This window comes from Neodiprion pinetum, chromosome 2 (genome assembly GCF_021155775.2).
Source record: "Neodiprion pinetum isolate iyNeoPine1 chromosome 2, iyNeoPine1.2, whole genome shotgun sequence".
NCBI classification, from domain to species: domain Eukaryota; kingdom Metazoa; phylum Arthropoda; class Insecta; order Hymenoptera; family Diprionidae; genus Neodiprion; species Neodiprion pinetum.
The window spans coordinates 34,377,481-34,393,928 of NC_060233.1; the positions used below are offsets into that span (position 1 = coordinate 34,377,481).

Here is a 16,448-nt window from a genome sequence, read left to right on the forward strand (position 1 = left end):
CCACGAAAACCACTTCGACTACGCTCCTTGCCAACTCGGTAACTCTATTATCTATGGTTACAACCGTCCATCGCTGTTACTTTGACGGAATTTATTCCGCAGCTTTGTATTACGCGATACGCGCGTAGGTATATCCGTCTTACACACTTTCGGCCAGAGAGTACAATCGACCGAGGGAAAATAAATAAATTCTTATTCACTCTATGGCCCCGTTGGTACTATCATCGAGTCCGTGGATTAACGCTCCGCCATCCGTGACTAACGTCTCTCTGTATAACCAGTTGTTGCAACTTACGATACAGTTGGCGTATTTTATAGTTTTCGAACGGATGAAATCGCGGCAACAATAAGTTGTGGGCGTGTATAAATATCGCCCGGTACCCAGTTTCGTTCGCCAGGCTCCGCAGTGTTCGGTACGTATTTAGACACCAAGCCTCAAGGCTGCGATCCATTAGGGAGGATTTTACCGGGCGTGATTAGCTGACCGACGAAATTTCACGATCGAGCCAGAATTCACCCGACGGCCGTTCCGCCTTTTCCAAATGGAAAAGAACGCCGGTTGAATGGCTCGGTAGTTTGTCTCTATCGCACGAAGAACCGATAACAGCACGGTTAGCTGCATTTCAAAAAGTATGTACTCTCTCCGTCGGCTCTTCATTTCGCCTCAACTCGGTCCTTTTTTATTCCATTTTATCAAACTGTGACGTTATCTCTTCCTCACCTTGTGCAACAAATTACACACTCCACCTTTATTTATTATAGTAAGTGGACATCTATTAGCGCGGTGGCATACATAATTAGGACTTATTTCCGTCGTTCCTTTATTCACCGCGATCCAACACTTTACGCTCTCTCCTCATCGATCGCCACACGGAGAGAAGAAAAAGAACAGATTTTACTCAAAACGATAAAAAAAGAGGGAAGCATCGGGATTTTTGATAAAAAATACCCATGTGAACTGTATTTTTTTTTTTCTATAAATGTAGCAAACTTTACCCTGCAGACAGTGGTTTTCACTGATTCTACGGTAAGTTCTGCATTTTTGGAAGTATATTTTACGCAAAAAATCTGATGCGTCCTTCTTTTCCTGCAGTTTCGGGTAAGATCTGCTCTTTCGTTCTTTCCGCGTAGCGTAACGGGTCAGATTTTTAACCAGTTTGGTTAAATACGCCTTCCTTCCCGCCGCTACTGAAATACACACTCGGTCCATTGTTCATGCAATCTGTAATATTTCGCGAACTAATATCTAGCGAAATTCCGCAAACTCGTCAAGCAAGCGCATAGATATAAACAACGCCGCGCATAGTTTATCGGTGAAGTTGGCCACAGGACACCGACTTCGAGACGGCCAATTTCCTCGCTCCGCGACATCGGCAGGATCAGTTATGCATGATGCAATCTGCAACCTGATGCACCTCGACAAGAGGGACGCGGAGTTGACGACTGTACAGGGATTCGGCCGTGCCCGTTCGGTGCACGTCAAGCATTCATAATAGCTGGCGGTTGGTTTTCCTTGGACCTTAATTAGACTTCGGCAGCGGGCGTGAACGTCCTTCGATTTCGACGTGCCCGCACATACGGACAACGGGCTATATATAACACATGCCGCATTAGCGTGCACACGTGATACGTGCAAGGTGGTGGTGGACCTGCGTATTATCATCGTGAACACGGTTAACGCCTGGCGTTGCTGCTTTAATCGTTGAGTTGGCAATTAACGAGCCGAGGTCATCCGCACGGACTTTCCCTGCCGGTGAACGAGACGCTCCTCGAGCCAAACCAACACCTTGGACTAGCCTGTCGGCGGACAGTTGCCAGACACCGGGATGATGTGTGAAGATTTGCTCTTTTTTCGACGGAACTTGGAAGCTTTTATAAAAATTCAACCCAACCATCGTCGAATGAAGAGTCGATATCGGAAGAGGAGCTTTGAGGTCGAGGGATAAAAGCCTCGTCCAGAGAAGCGAGTTATGAGTATTTTTCAACGGACGGCTAGTGGTAACAATTCCCACCGGCTATTCTACGCTGGAAAGAACGCCCACCGGCGTTCGGTTGGCGTAACTTGGAGAAAAAGACGAGAAGGAGAACGAAGAATAGGAAGTAAAAAAAAAAAAAAATAAATAAATAAATAAAACACACACTTCAAGAGAATGGAATACCGGTAGCGTGCAAACCTGACGCGAAACGGCTCAGTGCCTGATTCTGATCTTTTAGTATTCAGGATATGAGTCATGGCCAGTTTCACTACTGCAGGACGGTATATATTATGGTGTTGCAATGGTACTCGCCAAGGAGCAACGGACTTGTGTTCTTTTACATACGAGTATAACACGCGAAAAACGAGTGCCGACGAAATTATTCTCCCTGACTCATCTTGATTCGCTTTATTCCGTCTTTTCGATTGGAAATTGGGATTTGGTCGATTAAAATCATTAATGCGCCGAGATTTTTCATAATTACCGACTACGGAAAAGGCCAGTGACATTGGCAGCCGCGAGTTTTTCGCCTCTACCTTGCATTGCAAGTGGCGTTTACGGCCGCGGTTGCGTATAATAATATTACGATGGTTATCGTCAACATCGTCATTGTTATTATTATTATTACTATTATACGAGTACGAACACAGGCGTCTTTGTCGTGGACCGCGTAACGATCTCGCAGCGAATGCACAGAACGCGTGCTTCGGAATTTGCATATAGCGTGAGGTGGTTGCATGGCTGAATAAAACCGTGATCCACGAATGCATGTGTATAGGTGTAAGAGCGATACTCCAGTGACTGGCTGGCGTTACTGACCAGGGGCAACAGTTATATTCGGCCAAAGCGTGCATAACCCAGAAATCGGGTAAACAATAAAACTGAGAAAACTCTCACCCGGACCTTGGCGAGAACGTTGAAGCGTATGTTAGCGTGTGTGTACCGGGCGTTGCGGTAGCTTCTGACAAATTGAGTTGTGAGATGGAATGGAGATGAAAACAAAGTAATTAGTGTAAGGAAAGACGAAAGAAGCACGTGTGAGAGAAAGGAATTATCATCTGACATTTTTCGTTTCTTTTTTTATGTCCATCTTTCCTTTTTTGTCTTACCATATTACCGCAGAATGTTATCGCACTTCTCCTTACTTCGTATTACTCGCTGATTCGTTTCGCCACGTGGCTCCGAAACGCATGCGCTACGCGAAAGAAGAAAACGGTGGGGAATGACAAAAATTGGAAAGACGAGGTTGAAGGTAATAAAGAAATATATACGGCAATGATTCAGCGTGAAAAAAAATCCAACCGATAGAGAGATAGCGCGAGAGAGAAAGAGAGAGAGAAAGAGTTGTTGCGTGAATTCTCCAGATTCTCTGCAGCGTTGATACATACTTTTTTTGACGGTATATTATCAAAAATAAGTAATTAGAATAGTAGAATCAAATAAATTGAACAATTGAATTACGTAAATTCAAAAAGTCGGCACAAGTAATACATGAAAGCCTTTATAAATGGCTGAATTGATATTGTTTGTGTACGTTTCCACTTTGTTTAAAAGGCACGCAGAATGAAACATAGAGGGAGAAAAAATGAAATAAAATTCAGAACGTGCCGCGGAACAAAATGGAATAAAAACTTTTTTAATAAATAAAGGTAAATCGAAAAGCGTTCAAGACCGGCAATTAGATCCGGGGCGCTATCCGTCGTTTTTCTTTTTCTTCTTCTTCTTCTTCTTTCCATCAGCCGAATGGTAAAATGGACAAAGGGGATTGGCGGACGGCTGCAGTGGGATTCGCGGTTGTTTTCCCTCGCATTTATCATTTCTGTTCGAAACCGCGTAGCTTTCACGCCACAAATACAAGTTTTTTTTCTCCCCGGGACGAACCGCGGTGCTCTTCGCTCTTTCATTCACTAGAGTAGAGCGAACGGTATTATTAGTGACACCACGGTGCGATTACGCGTATATATTTATACAAGAGTACCGGGTGCAGCGTAAACACGCGTGCGGTTCCTCGTTCAACTAGAGCGAAAAAACGAGACGAAAAAATTAAAGTACGGTTCATTCACGGTTTCAGCATTTTTTGACAAACGACACGGATCTTCGCGGGGAGGTATAATCACCCGAGACGTGTGTTTCAGCCAATGAAACCACGCAAGGCGTGATCAAAAATCTTATGATCGCGGAATTTCGCCCCTCGGTGGATTAACCAAGATGGCGCCGCCGGATCAAACCGTTCGAACTTGTTGGCCTCAGCTGTGACCGGTTTGTCAGCAGCGATGTCACGGTACAGCTGTCCGAGGCAAGCTCCGCCAGAAGTTATTTGCCGTTCGTACAAAACCCGCACCGCTATACATACGCGACGAGATAATAGCATTTGTGCTTCGGATGCCCCGGCGCGCGATAAATGGTAGAGCCAAAATAGCACGAGCAACTTAGTGACGAGTAGACGCAAGCACGGTTCTTACCCTCGTCTAATAACGACATTCCCCTTCGTTTAACCCTTGCGCTGCACGCCGGCGTCAAAATGACGTTATATAAACCGGAACAAATATACACGATGAAGTATCGTAAAAATCGTTGATTCGTTCTTTTTCCGAAAAATTCCACTTCGCTCGCTGAAATAAGTACCTTTTCTCATCGCGCGGTATCTCCATATTTTTGGTCTTGAATATCTGCGTCTTGAGAGTTGTCCGGTTAATTTTCGGCTGAAAATATTTGAAATTCGGTGGGATATGATTTTTTGAGTAGAATTATTGATTTCCTAATTTCTTTGTCGTCTAGTGAATTTTTTCGTTCGTATTCGAAATTTGATTTTCCTACAACCAACTAATTTGCGTGGAAATATAGTAGGCGAAGAGTATTCTAGTATTTTTTCGAGTTACATAAATCAGATCTCTGCTTTTACACAGTGATTTTTAACGCGGCGTCAGCGACCCCGTTATAACGCCAATGTTTTACACGGCACGTGTGCAGCGTAAGGGTTTAAGTTAAGAAAATCTGGTGTGAGGGAGTATTCACTCGTGAAATCGCGGCAATCAATTTGAAATCGCTTAAAATCATTCGAAATCAGTTTAAGTCGCTTGAAATCGCAAACAATCATATGAAATCCCTTGAAATCGCGTAAAATTGCATGATATCGCACGACATCCCTTGAAATAAGGTGAAATCGTACGTTTATCAACTTCTTGAAATCGCGAACCGCTTTGTAAAGCAGTCGCTTTAAAATCGCTTGTCACCCGATCTATGAGCGAATCCCGGTCGATCCTGTGGTACAACATTTCATTCGCGGTATAAATTTTTTACGGGAATTTAACCGCGGAGATAATCGAGAGGGAAAGTCATCTCGAATCTGCAAGGTGGATGAGTACGTTCTGGGTAATAATTCACGAATATCCAGAGATAAAAGAAATATCGCGTCCTTAATAATCGGCGGTGATGTTGCTGAGTTTTTAAACCGCCAAAATTCACCCCCCCCCCCCCCCCCCCGAAGCTCGATATCGCTACGGACCCCATAGATCGCCGTGGGGTGATAACCTTTCCTAACGATGCAAGCAACTCCATGCCCCCTTTTCTGGAGACGGGGATTTACCGAAAGAGATAAAGGACGCGGCGTTTCGCGACCGCATGCTGGATCATTTTTCAACTTGCGGTGTATCTATATTGTATATATAACACATTGCGGAGGTAGGCAATGCTGAAAAGTTCAGAGCCGACTGCCTCCCATGACTCCGAGCATGGATCCGCGTAATCGGTAGAAACTTGCTCCTCTAGACACAATGCCTCTAATGTACGCGGTGGTGTACATGTATATTCGATATTCGCATACATACTTGAAGACTATGATACGCTGGATGTTGTACAGGGTGGCTCGTCTCGAACTAAAACGATTATCCGTAGATTGACGAGGAGTGTTTCGTTCTTCGATTCCTGTATACGTTACGCGTCTTCGCGAAAAATCGGTGACAAAAATGAGAGGTGATTTAATTAATTTTTCAGTATATCAAATCGTACGTCTCAAGAGACTCCAAAGTTGAGAAGCTTACATATGATCTCAATCCGTACCTTACACATAATCACGAATGAAAGAAGTTTTTCTCGAGTCTTTTCAAGGGATTTAAAATTAGAGCGATGATTATTTTCAAAAATTAATCGCACATGTATGACAACCTTGCCGCGTGGGGGGAAAATCTGAGAAAACGCCAAACGTTTCGTCAAAAAATAGCGATGGGCTTGTCAGCGGGTGACGAGGAAAGCTCGGCAGGATGTGCAAGTCTAACGCGACTGCGGCAAGCGTGCAAAGGTATAGGTACGAAGGTATTTAGGTGAATTTATGTGCGACAGAGATGCACGTTTCACGTTTCACGTGCGGGGCGCATCAGCGGGACAGAAATATAAGGTGAAATATGATGCCACGACGAAGGCTAAACATGCGAGCGTATAGTTTCCACCCTCGCTCGCCCGGCTCTGTTTTACTGCATTGCAGAACATTCAATTTCACGAATTGCAAAACAGCTAGGCTAGACAGTCGAGCCCGAGCGGAGCTTATGGATTTTACTCTCGTATCAGAGAATCGTTAATGGGGCAGCTTGTACCGTCTCGTGTTCAGGGTTCGTACGTTTTTCGAAATCTCAAATTTCCTCGCTTTTCCGGGTATTCCAATAAATATGACGCTGGATAATGACAATTTTTTTTTACGCATTAATACTAATACCTTTAATATTACCTAGTAGTAGCTTACTGTCTCACTGTCAATTAACATACAGCAGCCTGCGATTTTCCGTAAGAGAAAAAAACGAAAGAACATTTTTTATTGAGTAGTATACGTATAGGATGTACGAAACGGTGCGACGAAACTAATTTTGTTTGCAATCTTATTTTTCTCAACATCGATATCACTTTGCGTACGAACGATTATGTCTTCGACAAACTCAAAATTCCAGCCTTATCTTTGAAATTCCCTGAGTTTTTCAGGTTTTCCTGCGCATCCTGCGTGTTGTAAAACACGTACGTGCTGCACGATGAAAAATCTGTTACCACCTTTTTCATTTATCTTTCTCTCTCTCCCTCTCCTAATTCTCGCAATTACAATCAGCGTGTATAATTGCATGAGCACGGGACAGAACGAAATAATCCAAAACGTCCGACCCTCGTCGGGTTAACGAGTCGAGCTTCAATTTACGCGGGTTAATTTCCACTGAACTTCTCGCATATATTATATCGTTCGCATGTATCGTCTGTGCCCATCGATTTCGATGCGAAACTCGTGTATAACGTATACGTTGTGTCGTGATGTTGTCAGCGGTGTATCACATACGTCATGATTTAGCGAAAATAAAAACTCACTTGTAAAGAAAAAAAACGAAAAAAGAAAAGAGTTAGAGAGTGAATCCTAATCGCATCGATATTTGCCTGTAAACTGGCGAGGAAATATTCCGCTGACAGGGGAAACATTCACCCACGAATGGACATTGGGAATGTGCGTGTAATATGTTCCGTCGAATAAGCGATCACGCATGTATTCGTCAAGGTTTTCGAACCCGGCTGTCAAAGGCCTTTTACAAGATATTGAAAGCATATCTAGAATTTCCGATTACACAAATCGCATACGTCTCGGTGTCACAAACGCGACAAGGAGTAGAAAAAAGAAAAATCCGAAATAAACGAGCTCAATTGAGCTGCTTCAGTCGAAAACAGCCGGAGGAATATTTTTTTCCTCGTCACTTAATCGATGTGTTTTCATAAGATGAACGGAGGCACGAGCGATATTATCGACTTACGTCGCGGTATTTTTCCCCTCTTTCGCGTACATTCTGAGAAACGATTAAATGAAAAAATCATTTAAACATCATGAGCGGTCGAGTGGTCCCACCTGTAAGAAATCGTTGTTTTACAATCTGTTAATAATTAAGCGCATAAAATTCTCATCAAGTTCAACGAAAATGACCGTAGTTAACGTTTTACATTTTCTCACAGCACGTAAGCCGGTTTTGGAAAAAAATAAATTATTAAAAAAAAAAAAAACCACTTACAGCACAAACTTCGTCCGTCGAAATATAAAAGGATAAATTTATTATTTTCGAAGTATAAGAAGAATCTTACGAAGTTATCGCCAACGCACCGAAAGTAATAACGTGGATGTCCGCAACAGCTACCGAAACAGCTGGAATAAATATATATGCATATACGCATATTATACATTCTTCGCTTTGATCGATTTCAATCGCGCGTGCGATGCTCCAAGTAACGTGAAACGATCCACGTACGTATGCATGTATGCATGTATGTACATACAAATGGTTACCGCGGCCTGCAGAGGGATGAATTTATAGGGGCAAACTATCCGCGGACAGCTGCGGAAATGCAGCACTCCAGAGAGTGCTCAATGCCTGCAGTTTATCCGACGTTTTATCACCTTTTTTTTTTTTATTTTTTCATTTTTCAGGAAGTATCGCGAGCAGGTGCGCCACACATTCAAGCGTAGCTGTATAAGCATATTATTTGCGACACTATATCACACACGCAATACCTTTACATATACACATATATAAGGCATTTATAAACGCACGAGTAAAAATGCCTCATCCGGTACTAACAAAGTTACGTCCTTTTACCGTGCGTACGGAAGACCGACGACTGAGGATGAAAAGAGGCTGCTTCTGCTGCGACGCTGGAATTTTTGCAAGCGATATCAAAGGAGTGGGAAGAATTCTTGGATGTGTAGGCCGAAGGAAAACGTCAATTTTTTGAGTCAACGTTGTTTTGTTTAAACCTGGCCGGTCACACCTCAGTAAAATCGCATAACTGCCACACTGGGTGAAATTCACCCCACAAGGGATTGATTGTTTGCTTCGAAAACGAGTTCTAAAGATCTGGAAAAAAAAAATATATCCAAGTATTGTTTAACGATCGTAGATAAGGCTCTCTCAGTTTTCCTAGCCAAAATTGATTGTTTGATTGGAGTTAAAGAAATAGCCAAAAATGTCGAAAAAGGGCCTTTATTTCGCACCAAGAATCGCGTCACGAGGCCATTTTCCACGACTAAGAAACTCTGAGAAGAGTTTGAAAAATGTTTGAGGAGAAATTGAAGGGATCGATTAGGGTTAAACATCTACAACGAGATGCAAGAGTAAATTTCAACCGACTTTTCGTAATACAATGAACCGTGGTAAACATAGAAAACACGATACCGACCTCGTAAATTCAGATCGTGATTCGTGAATTTTCAAACTTTTTCCGCTTCAAGCATCGGCAATACGTATCAATATTTATATTGACATTTACACAATTCAGGGAAGTCTAGACACGCGCCACCTTTTTTAAATATCAAAGGAGCGTTGCCCGCCAATCCTTGAAGATACGCGGTTACATTTATTATTTATTCGCAGAGTAAACTTACAACCAACACCGGCATCAATCCGCGTACCTGGCCGTAGCGATGGTGTAATCAGGCACACAAGCAGATGCACGAGTCGTAATAAACGTGCCGAGCAATTGGATCTTGAATCGGAGCTGCAGTTTACTGCGTTTCATCTACTTTTCTTTCGTGCAATCAGAGGCACGGAGTATTTAATTTAAACCGTTATTCGTAGCAAGCTGCTAATTGCTCCGCTATGCGGAAAGGCTTTGCAGCAATATACGTTTTTAGCTTTGAGTATATATTATACAATATATATATATATATATATATGTATATTTGCGAATACTAGGGTAATCAATATTAAGGAATGAAAAAATATTTTTTTGTTAAAAATGACCAAACATTCGCCGAGTAATATCAAGACGTTACAAAATTTCGGAATATTGTAATACTGAAGATGGTGGAGAAATTTTTATACGCCCCGACGCGCGTCGCCGAGACGTTCAATCTGTTACCTAGAATATAAAAATGAGAAAGACGCTGTCGCGGTTATACTTATGGGATAACGTTAGAGAAAAAACTGTGTAAAATTTGTACATGAGCGGAACTATACGGGGAGGTCGAACCACGACGACGTCGAACTATAGAGAAGGTAATACCTTCTAAAAGGAGAAGCCGATTGTTAACTCCGATTGGCCGATGCCTCGTCAAGGTTAACCGAACGTTTTAGAGCAGAGAAAGGATCTCGAATCTCTCGGTTTTGCATAAAAAAAAAAAGGAAGAAAAAAAAGAGAGACCAATGATTAAGAAATAAGCTAAAAATAACATCCACAGACTAGGTTACAGATAGTTTGCTGTCAATGTTACACTGACCGGTGTTCGACTTTCCGGATAATCCCCAAAAATTTTTCGTACGGCAGAAGTCTGCACGACGGCCAATTTTGGTAAATTTGAATAGCGCCGTTTGTCATTTCTAGGGTATAATCATCACGGGCATGAAGGTATATTTCGGTTGAGGAACGACGAAGTGTTCTGAGGCTAGACGACAGACAAGAGACCGCGAGGATTATATTTAGTCGGAGCACGTGGTCGCCCGGGCAGACTGCCGTGGAAACTCGGTGTACGGAACCTGTTGCCCCTCTATTCGCCGCCTGCACAATCGGCGCTGCTGCCAACCTGGGACAGCTTACTACAAGTTCCGAGCAAAAGGGATGTTAGGAAATAGAGGGGGAGGGGGAGAGAGAGAGAGAGAGAGAGAGAACCTAGGTCGACCAACAAAAGATGCTGGCTGCTGCTAGCTGGCTGCCCGCCTGACTGACTGACTGACTGGCCATGTTCCAATTTAAACTGGATCGCGTGAAAATGATAACTGGTTACTTTTGCATGTCTGCTGCACCCCGATTTCTCCCACGTCTGCATCGTCGAGAAAAGGATCGACGTTCCATCGACGACTTCTCGTCGCCACTGGGTGGGGGTTGAATGTAGAAAGATCAAAAATTGGAGAGCCACGGTGTAGAATTTTTGAAGAAGCGAAAATTTCGTTTATGGAAGTTTTTAAATTTTGGAAGTCGAAGTATGGAGAAGCGGAAGAATAGAAAGGTCAGAACGTGGAATGCCGAAGTTTAGAGCCGTCAGGATTCCTCGCAATTATGTAGAATCGTGTACAGATTTTCTATATATATTTTGTCATCGTGTATTTCGAATTTCTGTATTTAAAATTTTTTATACTTGGACTTTCCACGTTTAAAAATGTTATGAATCAGATTTTTGCATCGATGAAAATTCGATATTCTGATCCTTCTGTCGATCGATATTTCTACTTTTTTATCCCCACCCTCGCTAATACAGGATGGTATTTAGGATATTGTACCAATGGTTTTTCCGGAATATACTCAAGTCTGATTTTCGTTATGCTCTGTATATAGTCAGCGATCACTGCACGATGTAAATTTCCAATACATTAGAGAAGACGAAATTCGTCAGTTGATGTGAATCAATCGATATGAATTTTGTGACGATTTTGCTTTGATACTAAGCGTGCCTAAAGCATTCGAAAATTTGTTAATCCTTGAAAAGTGACATCATTCAATTAGGAATTTACGAAACAAACACAATAAATCATCACAATCGTACTTAACAACGCGCTTCACATGCGAGAGTAGATTCCATTCTTAAACAAAATATGAATATAATAATCGACGAGAATTCGTCCGGTTTCCAACCCCGAATGAAAAATATTCTGTAAATTCCTGGGTGTAGAAGAAAATTCGAGTGTAATACCGCTAATGCGAGCATAAAGAAAAGAAAAAGTTTATCCAACGGTAAAAAAAAAGGCCACGATTTCAACGATCGGCGTCGTTGAATTAACCGCCATTCGTTCGTCGAATCCAATGTGAGAAACGGAGAGTCGAGTATCGAACGAATCCTTTCTCTGCTCGACGAGAAATGACCGGGGCGAATGGCTGTTCGGTATATTTCGCGGCCATCGCGCGGTTGCTTTCGACTTTCTGGTTCAAGGCCATCCGAGCAACGTACTCGTTTGGTGCGTAGATTGCGCAATCCGCATCACGCAACGATCCGGTTCAAAGTGTACGTAATCGGACCGCAAAAAGCGTAATTATTATTACGCAGCGTAGCGGTTGTCTGGTGGAAAAAAAACGAAGGCCTCATCTTTTTTCCACTGTACCCACATTTCGCACGTTTTCACCGTTCTCACAGCCCCGCACAAATCGGTTTTTATTTTTAAATCCTCCGGCCGATTTCGCGCAAACTTTTCACGCGCGGCTCGGAACAATAAATTAACGATTCTCGCCTGCGTTTATTATGCGATACGATTACGATACGGCCGGGGATGCAGAATTTTGAATCGGTGCCTGAGAAAATAATCTTCGGTACACGGCGATCGCTTGCTTGGCGTAACTTCAATTTTGCAATTTCGCGGTGCAAATCTATACACGATGCGACCTTTAGCCGCGTAGGATATTTGAGGATATTTTTCAAGCTCCACGATGACAAATGGAAATTACACAATTCCCTCTCGAGCACGACTTAACTTCTTCCGGTGCATCGACAAAATGTGACATGCACGACAGTCACTTGCGACGGAACGAAACGCTTCTTTATACATATACATGTAAAGCTACGAGGAAATATCGGTTTCATAGTCAGACAGTCCTTGAGACGCGAGATTAGAGACCTTGTGCCAGTAGTAAAACTGTAACGGAAAAGGTGTCAAAAGAATTCTGTTAACCTGAGGCAAAATCTAGAGCAAAAGTCCACCTTATATACACGCGCCGTTTCATCTCACGTTAAAGGTACGTCGTGAGGTTTTCTGGTTCTTTCGCTGAAACCAGATGATCGTAAATTTGCCGTTTTCCTCGCCTCTTTAAACACCCAAAACTCAACGCCTCGGCTTGATTACGCGATAGTCTATTCCTGAATTATTAGTCCCACTGACTATCGACACATGTACGTCATATACGCATGTGTATACATACGTATATCTGTGCAGTGTGCGAATGAATTCGAATATTCCGTATCAACTTTACACCTATTACTCGCTATCAAATTCCCCTGGTACCGCCGACAATATTAATGAGTGCTTTTACGCTTGATACGAATGAATTGTCATTTCGAAAGAGCACGAGAAACGAGAGAAATAATATACAACGTACATACTACTAAGTATATGCTTAATGACATACCTATCCGTACAGAGTTGGTACACCGATGTTTCAGACGGACCGGAGACGAAGAAGAGTCCACGAGTAACTTTGGAGATAGGCTGCTTTACGCGTAACCATCATGTTCTTCTGTCCTATTTTCGTTTTTAATTACCTTCTCATTTTTCGTATCTCCAAGTGTTTTTCCGTCGTACGGTCGACGCAATCGCGTCCAGCCCGAACCTGATTTTCCACGGGCCGAAAACACCTGGTCCACCTATCAAAACCTGTTCGCCGTGCCATCGAAGACTTTCACTGGTATCCGAGCAACGACGGCGATGAGATCACAAGGTCGGACCGACATGCTTCGGAGCCGATGCAGACTGCTCCGTAGCCGATTAATTATATTATTTTCGTACAACGCGTGCTAGCACTGTTTCCAAATTTCGATCCTCTCCGCGGGTTACAATAGCGTAACGAATATCTTGCGACTCGACATTGTTGCCTAATTAAGACGAATAATTAACCTGGATAAATGCGGGTCAAGGAATCGTCGATAGACCCACAAATAAATAAATAAATAAATATAAATATATATATATATAGAGAGAGAGAGAGAAAGAGAGAGATATTTTTAAGGGATGAAGAGAAAACATAGTTGCCGTTCGCTCGCGGTTTTGCAGAGACGAAAGAAAGAGGAGAGTCACAGAGCGAGAGTGAAGAGGTTGAAAATTTGAAAGTAAAAGTGGAACGAATGCCTAACCGAGACGGGGGAAAACTTTCCCGCGCGTCGTGCAGAAGCACCATCTTTTCTTCGGAATTGTTTTTTTTTTTCTTTATTTTCCCTTTTCTTCTTGCCCTTTTATTTCCCTCAAACATTCGTTTAATTTCGTACCATTTTCCATGCATACCTTTTTTTCTCCTACCATGGATAATATTATTACAGGTATATTATAAGGCATTAAAACGCGACAGCTCTTCGCCCTTCCCAGGTTCCCGGGGGAAGGGGATAAAATGAAGTACTCAAAAGAGAGGGATGAAGAAAAATTAACAAAATAACGACGAAATGCTTGACGCGAATACAATAGCGCGAATTAAGAAATTTTTGCGCAAGCGGTTAGCTTGAAATCTTCTCTCCCGTATTGTTGTAGCTTATAGATGATATATATCTCGGTGACACCTGTTACCGCACAACTCACAGGTTGAATTATCCATGAAGCATATTTCTTTACGCGAAATTCCCCCGGTATTTTCACACTGTTTCTCTTCAAATTGAAAAAGAAGAAAAAACATTTTCATCGTTATTATTATTATTATTATTATTACCCTTTATAATAATTTTTCTCGCTATTTTCCTCAAGCTACCGAGCTCTTTTCGCGCCTTTCATAAATTATAATAGGAATCTTGACGGTACAATTATGGAGAGAAAATTTTTGTAGGGTGAAAAAAGAAAGATGTAAAGAATGCCGAGACACATCTCGCACACACAGGCTGATTATACGAGCGTATTACACGCGTGTTCATGAAAGAATAACAAACGTTTACTTTATACAGCAGAAGTCGTAACGCGGATAAATAAACGCCGCGAGCTTGATCACTAATTTGTTGGAGTTTCTAAATCTCAAAAGCGGTGAGTAGATCGGTAATTTTTCCCATGGTATCCGCAATACCGTCTCTGTCTATTATTTAATGAATTTACAGTTGCGGAGTTGATCAAATAAACAAACGTCTTATGTCGCTAATAAATCAAACGATCGATTCCTATACGTCTCTAAGAATAAAAATACCACGCGTACCTATTTTCTTTTCTCGATACGTAACTGGATCATTGCACCACGGTATCTTGGATTCGTGAAAAGTTTGGTAGCTAATATAATGATTTCGAAACTCGAGGTTTGAAATTCCTTCGGATATACGATCAAGTTTACACATCAGGCATGCGCGATACATTTGCTCTGCGTTTTTATTCTTTTACCGAATCGGTGTATCACAGAGTTGGAATGATTAATTTCAGTCCACTGATTTCCGACTAATACTAACCAACAAAAAATTTCCAAATTTTTCGGCAAATGCTGTTATCGAGAATTTCTTCAAGAAAAAACGCAACAAGGTATAATTTCGCGTGATCTGAGAAGGAGGATCGTTTGGGCAAAACAAATATTTGTATTATCGTGCGGGTGGTTAAACGGATACTCTGTTGCTCGAAGTAAATTTAACATGATCCCGCCACTTCTTTTGTTGTTTCAAATACACCGATAAATCTTGATAGTTGATCCCACCGAATCCTTGCATCGATAAAAAGAAAAAAATGACTATCGGCGAAAACACGTCATTTTCACCACCGTTAAAAATACTATATATTTTTTATCGAACCAACCAATACCTTTTTCTCTTTGCAAAAACTTAACGAGCAGCGTGATGGGAGAGATGAAACAAGAAACGTCGGCAGAAAGAAAAGGATCTTTTGAAAGTCGCCCGCGGTAGTCAAGGGGGTTAACGCATCGGCAGCTACGACACATCTACGTACGAACTGTCGCGTAGACTCAATTACGTGCAAGCACGAAACAGACGCCCTCGCGATCGTCAAAGCGAGCCGCAAGTGCGGATGCAGCGATGATCACCCGCCGTCCGTACGCTCCCTGAGCAAATTGCAATTTACCACGCATACGAGCATGCAAATAATATATGTATACGGGACAGGTTGCGAATAAATCCGTCTCGGTGACGTGGACGGACAGAAAGTACGGTCGCTGTCGTTGGTGCGAATTCCTGCAACCCCGGTTAGAATTCGGATGAACCAAGGAGACGAGGTGATGATCGTGCAGATGTAACAACGGTGGAGAGAGAGAGAGAGGGAGAGGGAGAGAGGGAGGGATGTATAGTATCGAGATTAGAATTGTTTTCATTTCGGACTTCTGCGAGTTCGGACTTGGCTGCCTTCTACGTTGGTTCTGAACAAATAAATAAAAATTTCCTTCAAAGCACAGATCTCTATCTCAACTCTGAAACTCTCGCGCGAGGGTTGCGAATTTTGACATTTTAAAATCCGCACGTTGTTACTACGGTTTAGGTATACATTTCGTCGCAGGATCAACTGTTTGCAAAAAAATTTATTACCGTGCGAAATCAGTGAGCATTGGTTATGATATTAAATGAAAGTATCAGTATCGTTTACCGAGCATTCTGCAATTAGAACTTGACAATTGAAATAAAATGCTTAATCAACGTTGATTAATTTCTCACGCTTAGAGGTTTTTTACAAACAGTTAGTACCACGATCAGTAACGTTGTACGTGCACTGAAAGTTGAGTGAAAATTGTATATTTTAAATGAAAAACTTGACAGACTCCACGAAAGGGTTCAAATTTCGAGACATAGACCTGCGGTTTTGCGGAGATTTCCACATACTTGTTTCACGTCAATTTTGAAAAAAGTTCAAAACAAAGAACACCCTT

At 42.2% G+C, this 16,448-nt stretch overlaps 1 protein-coding gene across 1 annotated transcript in view; it reads right to left on the reverse strand.

Moving 5' to 3' along the window:
• Window positions 1–16,448, reverse strand: part of LOC124212480 (pseudouridylate synthase RPUSD2) — an 89,011-nt gene that overhangs the window by 59,168 nt on the left and 13,395 nt on the right. The window lies entirely within an intron of this gene.